The sequence below is a fragment of the Poromitra crassiceps genome (genome assembly GCF_964638095.1).
Source record: "Poromitra crassiceps genome assembly, chromosome: 14".
NCBI classification, from domain to species: domain Eukaryota; kingdom Metazoa; phylum Chordata; class Actinopteri; order Beryciformes; family Melamphaidae; genus Poromitra; species Poromitra crassiceps.
This window is the reverse complement of record NC_139633.1, coordinates 22,101,664-22,122,481: the sequence shown is the minus strand read 5'-3', so window position 1 is coordinate 22,122,481 and position 20,818 is coordinate 22,101,664.

Genomic DNA, 20,818 nt, shown 5'->3' with positions numbered 1-20,818 from the left:
CCCACACCAGAGCATTAACAGTCATCATCATCAGTATTAACAAAGACCATAATGCAACTTGGTTATAATTTACAGTATATGAAACTACAATCTCTTTTATTACTATGAATTACCTCTGTTAAGCAAATGCTAAATAAATACGAATTACTCAGTATGTTGTCACTGTTTCAAGTGATTTTGTGAAATCACTAAAATGGACTGTTATGGCAAGCTGTCTTTTCAACCCCCGGTGGCGAGATTTGTTTTTTTTTATCCCCACATATGGAGAGGGAGGGGGGAAATCACTTATTTCACTGAACCAAAAAGTCATTTTCTCTTTTGAATGTACTACCACTCACTGGAGAGGTAATGGGCCTTGGCCATGTGCATTTACACACTGCTGTCAACCTCGACTATCTACCCCACATACAGCATGCAGCAAGAACAGCAGGTTCCTCATCTGGATGAAGCAAGACGCGCTAGCATGGAGACCAAGGCATGTGGGAGTATGAAGCAAGACGCACTAGCATGGAGACCAAGGCATGTGGGAGTATGAAGCAAGACGCACTAGCATGGAGACCAAGGCATGTGGGAGTATGAAGCAAGACGCACTAGCATGGAGACCAAGGCATGTGGGAGTATGAAGCTAGAAGCACTAGCATGGAGACCAAGGCATGTGGGAAGTCTCATATGAAAAAGGTTAGGGATTTCTGCTAGGCAAAGCGCAGGGGGAAAAAATACTTTTTTTTCCCAATTTAATTGACGCTCTCACATTAACTTCAAAGCGACAGAGAGAAGGAATGCCCACTCTTTGCTGGTGTTCATTTTCCCAAGCTAAAACCTTCATTAAAAGCCCATCCCTCCGCTTCTCCTTGAGCCTGTCATGTTCAAACAGTGTTCTTAGCTCCTCGCTGGCCTGGATTAATGGAATATTTGATATCAAATGTGAAAATAAGGGAAAAGCAGCTCGGACAACAAGGGACCAAGGTCATTATCACTTTTCCTCGTCCTTTTTCCTTCACTAGCCGAGGCTTTGCTGTGGCGCAGCAAAGCCTTCAAATAGATGTGACCAAGTGAAAACCTTGCAGTTGGGAAGACAATTGCTGAACCAGGAAAAATATGAAATATGTAAAGGATATTTTCAACATATTCTTGTGCCGAACCATCCTTGTTCTGGGAAAGTTGCTTAAACTGCAAAACAAATCATTGCCTTGAGTTGAAATTCGCTGCTGCTATCCTCAGAGGTTTCGTTTGTTTCTGAGAAGTTCTCTCATTCTGATTTGAGAGACAGTCTTTTAAGAGGGAGAAGAGGGTAATCAATACAAAGGCTACAATACAAAAGCAGCAATGCTGTAGTGTTTTTTATGGAGACCAAACATTCAATTCCAGAATTCTGATTTATATATCACCAAATGTGACAAATCCTCAATTCAACTGCAACAGAGTCACAGGATGACTACAGGATACATAGTCACCACATGTATGTATCCTTCAGCCACGTTTGGCCCTGGAGCGGCATCTTGTCCTACTGTCTGCTGTCACCGAGTGACCAGGGAAACTCGCTGGATGTGTGGAGAGGCGACAGGCTTGTTGGCTGAGAAGTTGACCACAGCTGAACTCCGATTTCTCTGACAAGTGCAAAATGGGTGAGAAGTTGGTGCAGATGCGCCCCTCACTGACCGGCTCAGGACACTCTCTCCACCTCCAAAACAACACTCAGCCACTGCCCTGTTTGCCACAAGCAGCTCCACTCAAACAGAGTGGAGTTCAATAGGGCTTGGTGAGAGAGAGAGACTCGAACTCCATCAGTTTAGGTATTTCAACTAGCAACTTTCCAAGCACAATCTCTCTTCACTGGCCAAAATTGTTCACCTTCAACCGCAGACAACAGCCGCTTTCAACCTGGTTGCAGCACTTGTACATGTAACTCTAAATCTAAAAGAGGCTTTATGTGTGGATAGATATGGATATGGTTAGAAACCACCAAGCAATGTGTCAGACCAAGACTGAGATACAGCAGAGTAGTCGGGTTAAAGTGAATGTATTCAATAGACCCTTTTCACGGGGGCCATTTTGTGTCGAAAAGGCAGGGTAAACACAGGTGCAAGCAAGACACTAATGAGGGTTTCAAACTTCCTTTTTTTGTTAGTTGGAAACCCTCATTACCGTTTTGCTTGCACCTGTGTTTACCCTGCATTTTCGACCCAAAATGGCCCCCGTGAAAAGGGTCAATTGGTGAGGAAGAAGAGGTAAAGGAAAAGGTGAAGTAAGCAGCATTTCCTTTCTTCCTCTGATCCTCCATTGCATCCTCTCTGCATGTTTTAAACACAACAATGTCCTTTGCTTTCCATCTCTTGGCCAGCCATTGTCAATGGAACAACATGGTCGTGTGCAAGTCAGCACACAAACACACACAGACATCGCTAAATGTACACGTACGCACGCGCACACACACACACACACACACACACACACACACACACACACACACACACACACACACACACACACACACACACACACAAACAGATCAAGGTTTGTTGTCAGCGCTTTGTTTAAAATCAGTTGGCACTTGACAGCTTTAATTATCTGCAAACACAAAAGCGACTCCGACTCAAAGGATTGGCGTATTGGGACACAGAATGAAGCTTCCTCAACTGGAAAATCTATAGCTTCAAACATGACATGTAGCTCTGCAGGCGATGCTGGGAGTCAAGTGTTTCTCCACATGACAGCCGGCTATAGATCTGCTCATTTCAGGGAAGGTAATAGAGACAGTTCCGCCTGTTAAGAGAAGAAGCTTCACTTCATCTAACCCCGTAATCAACAGACTTCAAAACAATGACGCGACTCCTTGTGATGGGTGGGTTTTTAGGCCACACGAATAACAAGTGTTGCCGATTAGCGTTTCATCTAAGACTTTGCTACAAGAGTGGAGTAGTGTTTATGAGTGTTATATTGATCAAAAAGTGAGAGAAGGCGGCATGCCTTGAGGCTGGAATATTCCATAGAGCAACGTGACAACAATAAATAAATAAATATATCAGACAAGAGGCAAACAAACTCCCACCTGGAACGAGTAGGCTTTATTCAGTCTCACCTGAAAGTAAATGTAGGTCACTTGGAACTGGAAGCCACAGCCTTGGTTTCACCCTCGCTCCATTCCAGTGCATTGAGTCTCCATTTTGTATATTTAGACTTGTTTGCTCTGCTGCTCTTGTTGGAGGGTACGTATAGAGACTGGCTGCTCTGATAAATCTGTCTGCTCGAGCTGTCTCAATTCTACACCTGAGGTGCTGAGTTGGATGAAGATGTGACATTCATTGACTTGGAAGTCAAGGGTTTTTGTTTACAATCCACAATCCAGTGATGAAAATAGAGTTAAGTTTCATGCCTGGAATGAAGTCATTTTAACGCCACCTTAGCCTTTGATCAAATACAAATTTATTGGGGCATCGGGGCCAAAATTTAGAGCACCAAGGCCAAAACTAATGTTATTAAAATTATTTTTTCAGTCATTTTTCCTCAACAAAATAAATAACCTAATAGGAAAGTTTTTAAGTGCTGCAGTGTGATACAGCTCAGACTGCAAATAAAATCCACAACTTTCTTTTATGGGCACAATAGCCAGTTCAAAACAGGGCATGCCAAACTGGCCGTGGCATTGCGGCCACTCTCCGGGGCATCCACGGCACTGGCCTTTTGGCCTTGCTATACTGTCATCATTCCTGCCCAAGTTTTAATCCAAATGTTGAATGAAGTAGAAATGTGTGTGCCAGTAGCACGCTCTCTGCAGGAAACAGTTGGGTATAGTCCTCATGCAGTGCAGTAGTCTGAGCCCCTCCAGCTACTTGATCTTTCACTGCTGGAACTGACTGAGAAGTCGGCAATAGTAATTTTCCTTCTGCCAAGCAAGGTCGCGCAGTAATAAAACTTTCTACAAACATAATAATGAGTTTTGGACACATCTATACGCTACAACTACTCTCTAATATGAATTATTCATTAACATTGCTTCAATAATAATAATAATAATAATAATGATAATGATAATAATACAAAATAAAGACCATCTCTTTTGGGGCATGGGGCGTAAATCACGCTAACAAAATCTGTCCACAGACCAGGGCCGGATCTAGGGGGTGGAAAAATTAATCTTGCCCACCCAAAAAAAAAATTAATCTCTCTTTTTGAATTCCAGGCGACCCCACTTTAACCTTGCTTGCAAGATGGATAACCTCGCGAGATCAAAGGAGATTCTCTCGACGTATCCATCTTGTCATGCACAGGCAGTTAAGATGATTGGTCGAACCATGCCGGCCCGACCAATCAGCGGCAGCCATAGGCGGGCTCAGGCTCGTCTGGGCAAGTAGTGGGTACATGGTCTTTGTAGTTCTTTTCACTCGTCAACATGGCTGCCGCCGCGGAAGTGACAGGCAGTCTGAATGAAATTGAATGTAACGTTCCCAATTCTATGTATTAAATTCTAAAAAACGACCCTCAACATTTGGGAAGGCTAAGCCACACAACTAGTTCGTTATAATCTAACTACGGTAAATGCTTCGAAGGTGACTTTACGACCGTGAGGACTCAATCAATGAATACCACGGAGATCAGGGCACAGGCACCTTCGGCGATCTGATTGGTTGAAGTTAACACCCACCAGCGGTGATAGACAGATGGGTCATCCAATCACCTGCCAAGTAGCTTGGAAAAAGTGCCCGCCTCCGTCAGCGGGTCTGGTTACTGCATTCCCAGATCGACTGGTTTAGTGAAACTATGTGGAGCTATACTGTCCATCTGGCAGCGTCAGGTTAACCCCACTTAGGGTCGCGACCGAACTTTGGAGACCACTGGGTTAGTTAGTTTAGGGCACCTAACAGTAGTTATAGCTTTAATTTGATTTGAGAAATAAGCTCATCCAATGAAAAGAATATTATGGAGTTGATTATTTTAAACTATGGATGAAGGATTGTTATTTATTTGTTAGGGTAACAAAGTCAATCTGCTTTCAAAGTTTTAATTTCAGTTTGAGTTTGAATAAGACTAAAAGTCTTGTAAATATAGGTTTGAAGGCTAAATGGCAAATCGTTTTTAGCTATGGTTAAGTCTCACTGCACTAGTCTTTAATTTGATTTGAGAAACAAGGTCATCCAATGAAAATAACTGTTATGGATTTGATTATTGAAATTATGGATGAAGGATGTTTTTAAGTTTTATGGTAAGGGACCGCTCGTTATTTAGAAAGGGGGTCACTGGAGGGATTTGGTGTGCTCTGAAATAAAAAGCTGTGCCCCTTCCCTGATCAAAATATATTTTTCCTTCACCCTCCCGAAGCGATTTGAAAAATATAATTGACCCTCCCCAAACAATATTGTGGCGAGCTTGCGTGGAAGAATGCAGACTGACACAGATATCTTACTTTTAACCTAACATTTGCAGAAACTCCGGCCAGAGGTGATCGAACACACTAACAGTCTCAGTCATGGTGGCTACATTGATAGTAAAACTAAACATATCCTGGCCACACAAACATTGCCATACCACATAATGCAATAGAAACATGAGCACAACATCACTAAACCACGTTTTTAACTGTACAGTAACAGCTTCCCACAAGAACATGGAACTCCCATAACCCTTTGCGCTGCTTCGAGCAGAACTGTCACCAATCAGAGTGACCGCCTCCTCCGGTCGCTACATAATGCTATTTTCGCTTGTGAAACAATCTTCAGTCTGTGTATATCAATATTTGTGTTTAAATAGCGGTCAATGACTGATGGAAAAAAAGTTCGCCGGTTCTATTATTGTGCGTAAAAACACAACCCTATGTGAAACATATATGTCATCCTGGTGGTATAAATACCCCTTGTAGACTTAACGTAATTTAGGAGATGAGTGAGCCGTAACTCGGTTCTACTGTGACTTGCTAAGATGACTACCGGTAATCTGCGCATAGAGCCCATATATATTTTGTGATGCCATGTCTGTTTGTTTGCTCGACTTTGTTCCAGTGGGTTATTGTACTTCCATATTATCACCAGAAAAGCGCCACCGATTCGCCAGATACTGTACACGCCCACTGTCTGGATAGGCCAAGCACAAAGATTGACAGATCAGACCGCCAAAGAGAAACAATGCACCGGGACATACCAAACAGTTTGGACAGGAGGGGTGTAAATGAAGCAACTCAGTAGTTGTTGAAGTCCGAAAAGCAAACATTACACACACAAAAAAAGTTTATATATTTTTATCGAATCAACATTGTATACCCCTCCCCTGGACTCAAATTAAAGAGAGTGTACCCTCCCTCAGACTAAATTTAAAACAAAATTACCCTCCCCTATTTTCCTCCAGTGGACCCTTCCCCAAATAACGAACGGTCCCTAAATCAATCTGCTTTCAAAGTTGTTTTCTTTTCACTTTTAAGACTAAAAGTATTGTGAATATAATAACAGTTGTGTAAATAGTTAGTTTGTATGTACATAGTTTGCAAATAGTTAATAATAGGAGTTTTGTAAACATTGGCCTGTCCCCTGAGTCAAAGTTCATACTTAGGTTACCCACAGCACAATGTGGACACCTAGTGGAACAGTTTAGTGTTAGAATATAATGCAACTTAATCCCCATCCCCAAACCAAGAACCTTTGGGCAACCTACCGGCAAAGATGTAACAGGCTAAAAACGGACCTGGGACCAGCTACTGTATGGCATACTAGCTTGTTGGCAATAATGTTCCAAAGTTAGGCACATTTTTGGCGATTTTTTTCTATTTTCAGTGCCCCCCCAAAATTTTCAATTGCCCACCCAGTAACCTCACCCTAGATACGGGCCTGCGACAGACAGACAGACAGACAGACAGACAGAGTGACAGGCAGACAGACAGACAGAAGGTATTAAACACCTGGCAAACTAGTACTCAAAGCTGATTCTGTATAGGCCTAGTTCTCGCTACAAGGTGTCACCATATTCTGCCATGACAGACTCACAATAGACCCTTTCCACGGTGGCCATTTTGTGTCGAAAAGGCAGGACCAACACAGGTGCAACCAGAACACTAATGAGAGTTTCCAAATTCCATGATTGGAAGTTGGAAACTGTCATTAGTGTTCTGCTTGTAACCTGTGTTGGTCCTGCCTTTTCGACACAAAATGGCCACCGTGAAAAGGGTCTATAGCAGCCACATGCTGTCGTGGCGGCTGGTAAATAATCCCAAAACCTACTGTACTTCTACTGGGAGGTCTTGCTATAATCTTTGGCCTTTATGTATTGTGTCCTTGTTGTCTAGTCTGTTTGATTTTATTATATTAGTCTTATCCAGGGTTCGAGTTATGGGGGGACCTATGGGGTCTTGGACCCCATAGCTAGAGTCTGGGACCCCATAGTCCAGAACACCTGTGGGACCCCCACAAATATAACTTTTTTATTTTTATTTATTTTTTCCTTTTTTGTGTTCCAAATAACACATTTTTCGATGGAAGAATTATTATTATTTATGTTAACTAGATAAATAGGCTAAATAAGAAACATGTTTTCAGTTTTCCCAAAACAACCGTTTGAATTGTTGTGTGAAATAGGCTGCATTTCACCTCCAAGCCACCATGTGCCGCCCATGAGCGCGTGTTCTACTGCTACAACCGAGTTGCAGGGAGAAGAAGCCACAACATGCAACCATCACGTGATGTAAACAGCCGCCTGAGCCAACAAGATCTTATTAATCTTTAGTATAGCGTTATCATGCCACTGAAGAAAAGGCTGAAGCTGCCAACGGGGTGTACAAGCCTGGATAGCTTCGGTTTCAGAAAGAAACAAAGAACGGCTTCAGACAACGGACAACGACCTGTTAGTGCAACAGCTAGGTTGCTACTAGCTAGTAGGTAAGCTAACGTTATGGATGATGTCGTGGACACAGCTGAGAGGAGAGGAGTCTGAGATTTTTCATTTTGTAAGTATTACGCCTACAGTTGTTTTTGTTCTAACAAGATGCTGCTACTGTATCTGCTGAAATATGCTGCTGTTTGTTGCAATTTGTTTTTCATTCACAAGTTCTTGATTACCTGTGCACAAGGGGTTTGTTCGTAAGGTTAGCCTACTCTGGTAACTTCCGGTCTGTTGTTGCTATGCAACGGTAGCGTAGGGGATGGCTGCCCCATTCATCTGTTTTCTTCTTGTTGTTTTTAGATAGCGTTTCTTGCTGAGTGCAGAGAACTACTCGGAAAGCAAATTGTATGAGCATTATGTATTTATTTGTGTCGTTTTTGATTTATAAGTGCAGAGACAGAGTTAAATAAATGTTAATTTAAGTTAAGCAATTTTGTCTCATTTGTAAAATTAAATTGTTGTATTTTATCAGATGCAAGTGTAAGACTGAATAATAACATCATACAACAGTCTAAACCGAATGTTAATTTAAAATTAGATATTCCTCTAAATCTGGCTTCAAACGGCCACAATTTGAGGAAAAAGCCCCCTCCGGGGGCCGCCGATTTAGGGGGACCCCATAGCTATCTGACTATAACTCGAACCCTGGTCTTATCCTTATGACTGGGCTTTTTCTTTTTCCTTTCGTTTGTCAAATTTTTCTGTCACATATTTTTTTATTTAATTGGTTGTGAAATACTTTGGAGTTGGAGTTGAGAGATGACATCTCATAGATGGGTTTATAGAGATTAGCCGAAAATGTCATCTGGACCTAAACTCTCAGCTCCAACTCCATTCTAACGTCTCAATTTTGCTAATCGTACTGTGACCGGCGCACGGAAGAGGAAGTCTTGGCTACACAGGAAACCCCAAAATATTGACCTTTGCCCCAGAGTCTAATCATCATCAGACCGACAGACGATGGGTTCCGAGATCGACATCTCTCAGAAATAAAATGTCTTTGATGTTTTATGAGCATTGCTCACGTGGACACTAATTAGCAAAATGAATCATGTAATTGATGACTTGGTTTATTTTTGACATCAGAGAGGCAGAGAGACAGACTGAACACATCAGCCTGATTTTTCTATGAATAGACGGTTTCTGGCAGAGCACAATAGATAGTGGAACAGATGTTAAAACTGCTGAGCATTATAGAGTGAAAAATGGCTATGTTATAAAAAATTAAGAAATGCTTACAGACATTAATCTCCAGGGGAGCTCGATGTATCATCTCCAGGAAACAATGAAACACACTGGGAAGTCTAAGGTGAACGAGTGGAGGGTTTACAGGCTAACTAAGCCGAGCCCGGATGTAGCCACATGAATCGCTCATGTCTGTTTCTAACATTTGCGTATCATCTGACAATCTTTATACAGGCAGAGGTTTAGAAATTGTTGAATGAGAATCCGCACACCAAAGACCTCCCTTTTTTTTGCATGACGTTTCGGGCTCTTCCTCAGATGCTTTCTGAGGTTTACAAGTACCCAACTTTCTCTGTTTGTTTGTTTATTCATGTGATTGAGGAGTGAATACAAATGAAGACAAAAATGAGCATTTCAGTGATGTGTTAACATGTTACAGTTGCATTTCCCATATAGCAAACTATGTGTAGATTTGATTTTGAACCATGCTATTTGAGTTTTATATTTTTCCATTTCAAAAACTGACAGAAAGTGACAGCAGCAGCATCCATGGGACAGTGTGATTAACAAACAACTAAAAAGGAACAGATGGGATAAACACGCTTGCTCGTGAGATTGCTAGTTTCTTATAAAGAGGAAAGGAAAGATAATCTATGACAGTGAGAACAGCACAGATAATCTCAACGTCACCATCATCAACTTTATAGGATAATTGAAGTCTGATGAAACCTCACTGAGAGGATTTATAAAAGTTTGCCCAGCTGCCAAAACTAATTTTACAGGAAAATGTTGATAACTCGGCAGTTTAGTTTGGGAAGTTAGTTGCTTTGGTTTATATTGACAAATATTTAACTTAAATAAAGTCCCCCCGCCCATTATTTATATTCATCTTTGTTTTGAAGAATTTAGTACACTAAATTAGTATTTCCCACTTAAACCTTTACAGCCACATTTCCCCCCAATAATTGTTCGATGTATCAAAGGTTGAATGATGTGATGTAATCCACAATAATCCAAACAATAAGCATACAAGAAATTAATCCCTTAATCATCAAGTAGATTAACACAGAAGCAAGGTCACAGAAGGTCCACACAATTCACTTACAGTACATAATAAAGTTGCCTATACGGTAACATACATGGCTGCACAGTCACAGATATGTTACTTGAGGTGTGAAATTAGAATGGGCACAATGTTATCTGTTCTCACCTATAATCAGAGTGGTGAATGCTTAGTCATAGCATGTTATCGTAGCATGGAAATGGATATCCTTTCCCCCTATTTGCTTTCCGTAGCACAGTATTGAAGCTGGGACAAATGTTAATTTATGTTAAAGTCGAGCTGAACCCAAAAATGACTTTTCTTTTCTTTTAGTTCAAATACCTGGGTATGCAGTGCACCTATTTAATAATGTATGCAAAATAAATCACAAAAATCTAATTTCTTTAGTTTTTCACACAAAAGTTCATTTTTCAAGATTTAGTTGACAACTAATCTACAGTTTGCTGACGTCACCTAATACTATCAAATTTCTACCCCATTTCAACCAATGATATCACGACATGGCAGCTGTCAATCAAATCTTCATTTCAGGAAAAAAAAATCTTCCAAAAGAAAGATAAAATGGCGCCTAGTGCCTCTCATCTGGCAGAATTCCTATCCCATAAACTACTACTAACTTGGCCAATTGTATGAAACATGAACAAAAATAGGAATATCTTATTTACAGCAATAGCGATAAAGTCGCGCGCTTGAGAGCCTGCTGGTTGTCAGGGGTCACCCCTCGGAGATTCCAGGCGGGCGGGCAGCACCCATGTATCGGATTGTCCGCTCGCTCCGCACGAAGCAGCTGGCTGGCTGGTAGTGCGCGGATCCCACTCGCGTAGCATGACAACACGCTGAATCCCACTCGATTTGGGGGTGGAACACGCTATGATTGGCCAATGCCAAAGCCAGTCCCCAGAATTGTCAAATCAAATCATCGACACCCGGCATTGTGTGGCTTGTGGTCCGCCTCTCAACCCTGTCATCTCAGACAAGATTTGTTTGAGTCTCTGATGCTCGCGCTATTGCATTCGCCTCCGGTTCACTTTAATAGGGCAGTGGTTTTCAACAGGAGGTCCATGGCCCCCAGGGGGTCCGCAGAGATACTGCAGGGGGTCTGCCAATTTTTGTCAAAGTAGTTTGTGAAAATCAAAATAATTTATTTTAGACAAAAGAAAATAATAATATTGAGTAAACTCCAAGCATTAATAGGCAATAATAAGCTACTTTTGACATACATGATTTACAAAGCGAATCTGATGAAGCAATATGAAACACGTTGTTTGCTCCTTCTCGCTTTCTGAATGTAATCTATTAATATAAAGCTCCTGGTGTGTAAGTAAGTAAGTAAGTAAGTAAAAGTTTATTTCTAAAGCACCCCTCCCAGCACGAATGCACAGAGTGCTGTACAAAATATAGCAGTCAAAACATTTAGGCCTATATGGCACTAAGGCATAATAATAACAAAGCATAGCATGACAGGAAAATAGAATAAAAACTTAAAAACAATATACAAACATGAAACCAAGTGCAAGAGGACAGTGACGTGATGAACGGCCTAAGACTGCTCAAACGCCTGCTTAAATAAGTGCGTCTTTAGGTGTCCCTTGAACAGGTTGAGGGAGGGAGCCGATCTCAGGACCGGGGGAAGTGCGTTCCAGAGTCTAGGGGCGGCCGCCCCAAACGCCCGGTCCCCCCTGGTCTTTAGTCGGGTCCTGGGCACTGCCAGAAGCCCCTGGTCAGAGGACCTCAGCGAACGAGTGTTATGGTGTGGTGGAATGAGCTCGCTGATGTAGGCTGGGGCTTGGCCGTTTAGAGCTTTGTATGTGATAATCAGGATCTTGTACTGGATCCTGAAATGAACTGGTAGCCAGTGCAGGGAGGCTAGAATGGGAGTGATATGGCAGGATTTTTTAGACCTGGTGATTAAGCGGGCGGCAGCGTTTTGGACCAGCTGCAGACGGTGAACAGAGGCTTTGCTGAGACAGGTGAAAAGTGAATTACAGTAGTCTAACCGGGATGATATGAATGCGTGGACAGCCATTTCAAGCTCTGCATGAGACACAATGGACCTGAGTTTAGCGATGTTGCGGATGTTGCGGATGTGTGCTGGAGTATAAATGTTATTATGAGCCACACTTAAAATGCAAAATTTATTTTGTTGTGGGGGGGTCCCTGCTCTGTTTCTCTATCAACCTATATCGCTACGGTAACTATAATACATAACTTGATTGCTAAATTTGACTTCTCCCTGTGACTATTCGTGACCGTATCGCCCAGGCCCAGTATATCCTGTTTGTTCTGCTCTCTCTCCTCTTCCCCCTTCCCCTGCTCTCTTCCTACCTCTCTCCCTCTCCACCTCCTCCCTTTCCCTGCTCTCTCCTCCCCAACTTGCTCCCCTTCCCTCTGTCTCTATCATAAGATTGCTCAACCATGTTATTATTATTATTATGACTGTAATTTGTTATTGTTGTGTCAGCTAGATTTAGCTAGACATATTCTCTGTGAAGCCCTCTGAGACATGCTTGAGAATTTGGGCTATACAAATAAACTTGACTTGACGAGAACCATCCCTGGGCTGAAAAAGACCCCTGTAATAAAATACCCCGTTTCAATCAGCAAACTACAGTATATGGACACTTACACACTTCCTCAGAAATTATAAATGTAAATAATGACTTGCATCTCTCACATGGCATCACTCACATTTCAGTAGTAAATAGCTCCTTGGCAGCTGCTTGAGATAGATACTCTAATGTTAACTTGCTTGAGCATCAGTTGCCCTTGTCAATGAAAAGCAACTTACAGCCCCCGCTTAATTGAGTCAAATGGCACAGGCCTCAAACATCAGCAGAAAGATAATTGCTCGTTTTCAGCTTTTTACAGCTAGTGTGATCCCCCCAGTTGACATTGTAGTTTAGAGCCTTGTTAAACCAGGCAACAACCCAGGCAACCCAACAAAGAAAACTCTTATTTACAACAAACTTCCTCTGGGAGGGAGGGAAGGTCACACACACTGTATACACACACCTGGGAGGTGACCAGAGCAACGCTTGCACACTGTTCGCCGCTGAGCAGCTCCTTGTCTCAAAGACACTTAGGTAATAGCTTTTGATGGAGAGAAAATGCATCTCATCCAATGTCCACATTTATTTTCCCAGCCAGACTTGATGATTTCAACAAAGAGCCTGCAGTTCCAAAGCATACTTCTCTAACCACACTGCTGTTAACCACCACCCTTCTACAACACTGCCGGCCAGCCATCACTAGTCCACATATGGGAATGTAAGAGGGTGCAAACACAGAGCCTGATAAACATAAAACCACCTTTCACCTTTCCATAAAAGCATACTGCAGATTACCTGACGACAATGACACTACAATGAGTTGTAGTTGCTTTGTAGTGGAATAGCAGTGGAAATAAGTCTGCCAAATCTAAATAATGGGTACACCCATATATTATTGTAATAATAATATTCATAAACCTGTTATCAATTATAAACAGTACTCATAGTGAGGGTGTGTGTGTGTGTGTGAGAGAGAGAGGGAGAGGGAGAGGGAGAGGGAGAGGGAGAGAGAGAGAGAGATTTATTTTGTAGTACAGGGACAACAAGAGTTCCTTCTGGACACAAACACCAGGGATTCAGGGCAATCCTCAGTCTCTCTGGACCAACCAAATCATTTCAAAACGGAATTTAGTTCATTGATGCAAACAATTCAAACAAACCCATTTGAAGTAGCTGCCAAAATAATCGAAGCATTCCATAAGTAATTGAGAGATGCATTATTTAGAAAGCAGGCCAAATTGCCCCCCTCAATGTGTGACTGTTTCTCTCTTCACATACAGTAACAGGTTTTATTTTGAAAATCGACAGGATGTTTTATTTTATTATTCTGGTGAATTCCTGCCCAGCTCGATCTGCTCTGTGCTGCTTAACACAGCTCAAAGAGGGAAGCAAAAACTTACACAGGGCGCATACTGTATGTTTAGCGGAGCAGAGCGGAGAGCCGCTTTGGGGACGCGTCTGGTGGACACCTGTGTTCAGCTAGACAGGCTTCTACCACCTCTGGCGGCCGTAACGCAACGTTTCCTGGTGGAATCTGCCACTGGAAGTGGGTAGACGCAAATCCATCTGAAAAATAAGTGGGTAGAGTCCGTCTACCCGCATAAACCCTCCACTACACCACTGGCTACAAGTATACAGCAATTTGCTGATCAATGAGCGGTCAGTGGCTGTTGTGCTCTCTGATTGTGTTCTTAGCAAAAATATGCAGTTGGTCACCTAGGTAACCTGTGGTGGATACATTTTTGTTTTAATCTCTCTTTTCCCTCCGGCTTTATTGGTTGAAAAGTCCTTGAAATGTATCGTTACAAAACAGTGCCAACCCTGAAGTTGCTAAAGTATAGTGTTTGTAGCGCTGTTTGTGTGACTGTGTTCTTCATCGTCTTCTTCTGGCAAAGCACTTGCAGGTGCTGAGTGTGTGTTATAGAGATGGAAATGGAAATTAAATGACAGTAAATAAAATGATCCAAATCTTGGGGGCAATTTTTGCCCCTCGGTCACGGTTTTTAGGGGCATTCTGGGATTTCTTGGGGCATCTTTGCCCTTGCCCCTGGCTCACTTCCAACACTGTGCTGCTGCTGTCAGCGAGAGACACAGACATAAAGTCACATTATGTTACACTGTGACAGATACAAAAGAGGAGTTATTTTGAGAAGATGGGTCGAATTTATCCAGAGTTCCAACATCTGCCTGATCCTCTCAGACTGACCTACCTGTGTGGGGAGAAAAGTGTCAGTGTGCAACATTAGCTGCTAAATGTGTTGATTGCTGTTAGGGCTGCCCTCGACCAAAGATGTTCCTAGTCGACTAATAGTCGTTAGTTCAAGCGATTAATCGATTAGTCATCACACGTCTTTTGTTCCCCAGCAGTACACGCGTTAAGTGTGAAGTAGATCGGACAAACGGTTGTCAAGATATATTCACACATGAGTACACACACACACACACACACACACACACACACACAGCTTTGTACGTAGTGGAATGTTTTTTTCTCTTCTTCCTGCGACTGACTGACTAACGACACCTTGGCCTTGGACTCTTCTCACACAGTCAAATGAGAAATGTGATGAAAAGCTGTCTTTTTAATTGGCTGAGGTGATATTTTTGCAGGTTTAGGTTTCCTTAGAGACACAAGTGACATAAACACAGAAACTACAATAGTCAGTCGACAGTGTAGAGAGGTGTACGGGGAGCAATTGAAGGACAGATACATTTTGAGAGAGAATGACAAGGAAAGAGAGAACAAGGCGAGCGTAGGAATGAGAGGACTAAGGAGAGAATAGATCAGTATCTGCAATGCGCCCATATGCAGGTTTTTCATATTCATATCAAGTTCCTTTTCCATTAATTTGGAGACTATACCTAGATAACTTGTATGCAATCATCTTCTCCTTCATGCTTCAGTGGAGGGCTGGAAACACAGTCTTGCTACAATGGCTACAAGCTGATTCCACTAAAAGCGTTCAGCCACAAATTTACAAGACCTACATGTAGACAGATGAAATGTTGCAGACTCCATCTGTATCCTGTATCGGTGATAACAGCCCATGGGCCCAGCCAAATTGGAAGAAAATGCCCTTTTGAAAGCCATATTTAAGTACCTTTTTAATTCATCATTTCATTTAAAATGTTAGTTGTCTGACTAGTTTTATCCATTAATTAATCAATCAATCAATCTCTCTCTCATATATATATATATATATATATATATATATATATCACAGGTTTTTCTAGTGAGGCAAGGGAGGAGCCCCCTCCCTTATTTTTTGAGAAGATTTAGAAGTTTATATATTTTTAATATATAAACCAAAATATATTTTCTCTCCTCTTTGAAGGAGAATACAAAAAAGTGGGCCAAGAAAGTTCAGCAGGCCAAGTAGAATGCAAAATAGAAAAAAGGAGCTTCTTGGATATTAAGTTCACATTTTAATTTAGAAGTAATGTACAGGTGTACACAAGTTTACTAACATGTACAGTACATCTTCAAAACAAAATACACGGGCAATTGTGCTCTCCTCTTTGAACAAATTCCATTATTGAAAATGCTTTAATGGTGACACCTGCAGGCCAGGGTGCTGTAAGGCATCTAGTCTGCCGGAAAGCTATTAGAAGAAGAAGAACCTGCAGGCCAGGGAAGGAAAGGGCAGTCTCTGGAGGACCTCAGGAACGCATCAAGCTGTCTTGCGCCTCAAGGGCAGGGTCTTATGCCATGTGGCATGTGTGTGTATGTGCTTCAGTATTTTTCATGCTAACCTATGATTGGCTAAACAGATAAGATTGCGCAACAGTGAATGCATGCAGGCCTTGTAGGAATGCCTCCCTGCAATGATTGACATCAGCCCTGACCAATGAGTCCCCCCACCCACCCACCAGACTCAGGCAGGCGGGCAGGGCTCAGGGCAGTCATCAGGGCAGTCATCAGAGCTACCTCTCTAGTAGCTCTCTGGTCAGTGGTCATAATGTGACCCTGCAGCTCGGCTCATATGCTGCAGCTAGCTAGCTGGCCAAAGCCATGACAAGAGTCATGCAATTTTGGGATTAAATGTGTCAGACTATGGTTTGTATGTGGAAGATACAGTTACTTTCAACTGCAGCAGACAAGTGATCTGGCTGCCTACTAGTTAACTACTGTGCTAAAAAGAGAAGAAGTCTGGTTTGATAAGTAGCGCGCTAACGCTAGTTAGTTCGCGATGCTAACGTTATTAGCAGTTCCAATGACGTTAGCATCGCGAGCTAACATACAGGCTTCTGCTAAACCAGATTCTGGGAGCATTAACCAGCATGGAATTTAAGTGAGCTAAAATGTATTGTTGACAATCTTACTGGCTGTCTATTAGCTAGCTAGAGCATCTTGGCAGCCAACTTTACAGCCAGAAGCTAGCAGCTATCTCAATACTTTGTTGTCACTATAAGTCACAGTATTTCACCACATCAGCATTAATACTGTTATGCAAAATTAACGTATTATAATGCAATGACAACAATAACCAATGAGCTGCATTAAACCATTCTAGTAGGAAATACATGCCACATCATAAATGATGTAGTAATAATAGTAACAATGATAAACAATGATAATTATGAATAATACATTGAATTTAATTGAATTAAACTAAATTGCACCTATCTGAGATTGATTGAATCATATAGAATTAGCGCTATATTGAGATACACGCCCTAGTATAAACACATCACACATGGTCCCATGTGTCCTCAATTGTTTTAGTTACCAGCCACCACTGATATGTATGTATGTATGTATATATATATATATATATATATATATATACACACATACATACAGTGGCACAGTCTCAAAAGATTATGTACTGTAGTCGACACTATATGGAATCTTCAGACAAACCATGTAAAACAACAGCTTCAGACAGAGAAATACCCTAAGTGTCTTGGCTGTGAGTGTTGTCGGTCAGAGGAATGGGGAGGAGAGAGACAGGTGACAGACAGACATGTGTGCAGCGTGAATCACGTTCCCAATTAATGGACAGAGCTCATTATGTGTACAAATATTTGACACACACATGTTATTATTGTATCAAATTGCTGTAAAACAGGCTATAGGAAATATGAGATGACCGAGGCCATATGCTATTGTAACGTAGCCCGGTCAGAGATTACTAGGGTATGAGATAATAAACAATTGTCTCTTAATCTCTTAAACCGGTACGTATCTTAGTGCAGTCAGAAATGATATTACAGCTATGCAGCTAGCTCTCCTTCACTAGCAAAGCATGAACAAGAAAGGAAGAAGCATTTGGTTTCACATATACAGGTGAAAAGACTGGCGGCCTACCGGACATATGATCAGAATCCAGCGACGGTGGGCTGGTGCAGCTCCCCTCATCGCATCCTTGGCAAGCCCTGGCGAGTGTGCCACTGCTGGACACGGCGAGCTCGCTCCGTGTGGGTTTGTTCAGATACCAGCGGTGGTGGTGGACTTGAAGGTCCTCTCTCGGGCCTTCTTCGGCGTGGTGCGCAACACACCTTGAAGTCCCTGGGTCTTCCAGTTATCGATAGCAGTCGGCCTCCTAATAGCTGGCTAAAACGTGTGTCTAGCAAACGTTCACTCGAAGCTATCGGAGCACTATCTGCCTCGTAGTACGTTACTGGCATGGAAGTAATTAATGCTACTCCCCTTGCTCTATGGCGTGGGCCACGTCTAGCGTCTGGCTCGCAGTGTTCAAATCTCCCGCTTACTTCCGGCCAGACGCCATCTTTTATCGTCTCTGGACGCACAGCGCATGCGCCATCCTCTAGTCTAGGGAATGACATCATCTCCTGAACACATCTCAAGAGGGTAAAACAGATAGGTAACATCCTCAATACATTCTGATCATATCACCGCCCCTCTTTATATGCGAAACCAAATGACATCATCACCCAGAAGAAACAAAAGAAAGTGGAGTTGTGTAACACTATGTAAATGCACATTCCAATAATTCCATTCTGTAAATTCAGATGAAGTCATGTTTTTATTAGTTTGTTACTGTTTAATTGGTACTCCATTTTTGCCATTTTGCTAGTGAAGTGTTGTTGGCATTGTGGCTGACTGCATGTAAACTAATATTTTATATAATAAAGCAGTCTACCCAAAAAAAAGAAAAAGTAGTGATGATGGTAATGAGCTCAACGCTATGGTAGTCACATGACCGAGGTATTGCGGTTATCATCACAGCCAGTTTTGCATTTAATATCTCAAATATTGCAGCGAGTGGTCTGCATCAAGGTTTGAAAAGTTTAACCACACTTTGACCACTTGCTGCCCGTACCGACTGAACCTTTGTTTTGAAAGGCTCCAGTGGTGACGTAATGTCACGCTCGTATGGTGCTGTACGGAAGAGGTTTCCATCGACCTCCTCCTAGAACCCTCCCCGGGCGCCTGCTCCAGGGCACTCTTCCCGGTGGTTAGCATGGGCATCCAGGTCGTCGGGTATTTCGCTTGACTCGTAGTAGCTGACGTTCGTTGACCCAGGAGGACCGTTGTTTAAAGTGGTGGATGTAGTTGGGCTCCCTCTGTTCCCAAGCCCCTTCCCAGATTGGGAAGTGCCCTGATCTGATCCTTTATCCTGGTCGTTATCGCTTGCCAATTCATAGTCTGAGGTGTGAATGAGTTGCATGTTCATTCGTGATTTAGACTTAAGCTAACTTTTTCCCTTCTTCTTTTTGGTGTTTTATGGCAGTTGGCATCCTTAATGTTGCATTACCGCCCTCTTCTGGATCCATCTATCTACTTCTTTGGTGTTTTATACTCTTCCTCTTCTCATCCAGACACAATTGTCTAAGTTTGCCCAAATGCATCCCTCAGTACTTCATTTATCTCTGCTCCAGATACGCCCACCTCATCCAGTAACCCCTTAAGAGCGTCAATCCCATTCCCATTCCTCTCCGTCGTCCCACTCAAACCAGCAGCACATCTTATAACCAGAACAATGAAGGTCATGAATTGCTTCTTGTCCATGCAGATCACGTTACTCCGACTAGGTCCGTCCTCCTTCTTCTCCGGAGCCTTATGTACTTCCATCCTTTCTTCGTTTCTTTCCCCACCCCACTTCTTAACAGCCTCAGCATATGATAACTTCTGTTCTTCTTTGATCTTGTTCACTTCCCTTTCCTTTTTTCTTCGTGGACACTGAGCAAACCCCACATGATGACTCCCCCCACAGTGTAGGCACTTGGCTTCCTCCTCCTTTACATAGCACATTTCTAACTATCTAACCCCCGCTACCACACAGTCAGTCTTCCGACATCTCCTACATATCTTGCTTTTAGTACACACAGCAGGCACATGCCCAAATTCCTGACAACAGAAACACCTGAAGGATGAGCTCTCTCAAAGGGCCTCACTTTATAACACACATAATCAAGCATCACTCTCTGCGGCAATTCTCCTTAAAAAGTTACACATACAAATTTACACTCCTCTTTCACCCCTTCCCGAAATCTCATCATTCTCCTCGCCTCACACACACCATCCACTCCCAGAAATGTTTTGGCATCTACCGACCTTGACACGTCACTTATCACTCATTTCTTTCTGGCTCCTGACCCGAGTGGGAAACATCTCATAGTGCAACACCCTTGAAACTCATCAATCTTCAAGACTTTCTACCTCTGACTCTCGGACACACACTCAATCACAACCATACCACCTCTAGTGATCCTAATCGAGTGAACAGCTGACTTTTCTTCAAACAAACTTCCCAACTGCATGTGGATCCCCAACAATCCCGTTATACGATCTAGGCTTGTCGCGGTATTCTGTGTTACCGGGGTTACCCGGTGGTGAGACATACACCAATTACATAACGTGCCCACCGGTAACACCTTTTGTTTTTATGGAGGAAGAATTGAAAGGAAAACTCCGCAGTTTCAGCGTGCGCCGGTGTAAATTACAAGCGCTCCCTCTGGGCTGCAGTGTGGCTCCGCTGTTCTGGTTAGACCACCAACTAACGTTAGTTAATGCTATGCATCTTATGAACACAAATGATGCCCTCCTCATACACATGTAGGTAAGACCCTTAGCTAAGCCTGCATGTGTGTGCATACTGTTGTCACTGCGGGCCATCTCTGGAAATGTGCCTTTTTTCCCACAGCGAAAAGTCGATGCTAACTTAGCATCAATGCTAGTGGGAGGGAGGACTTA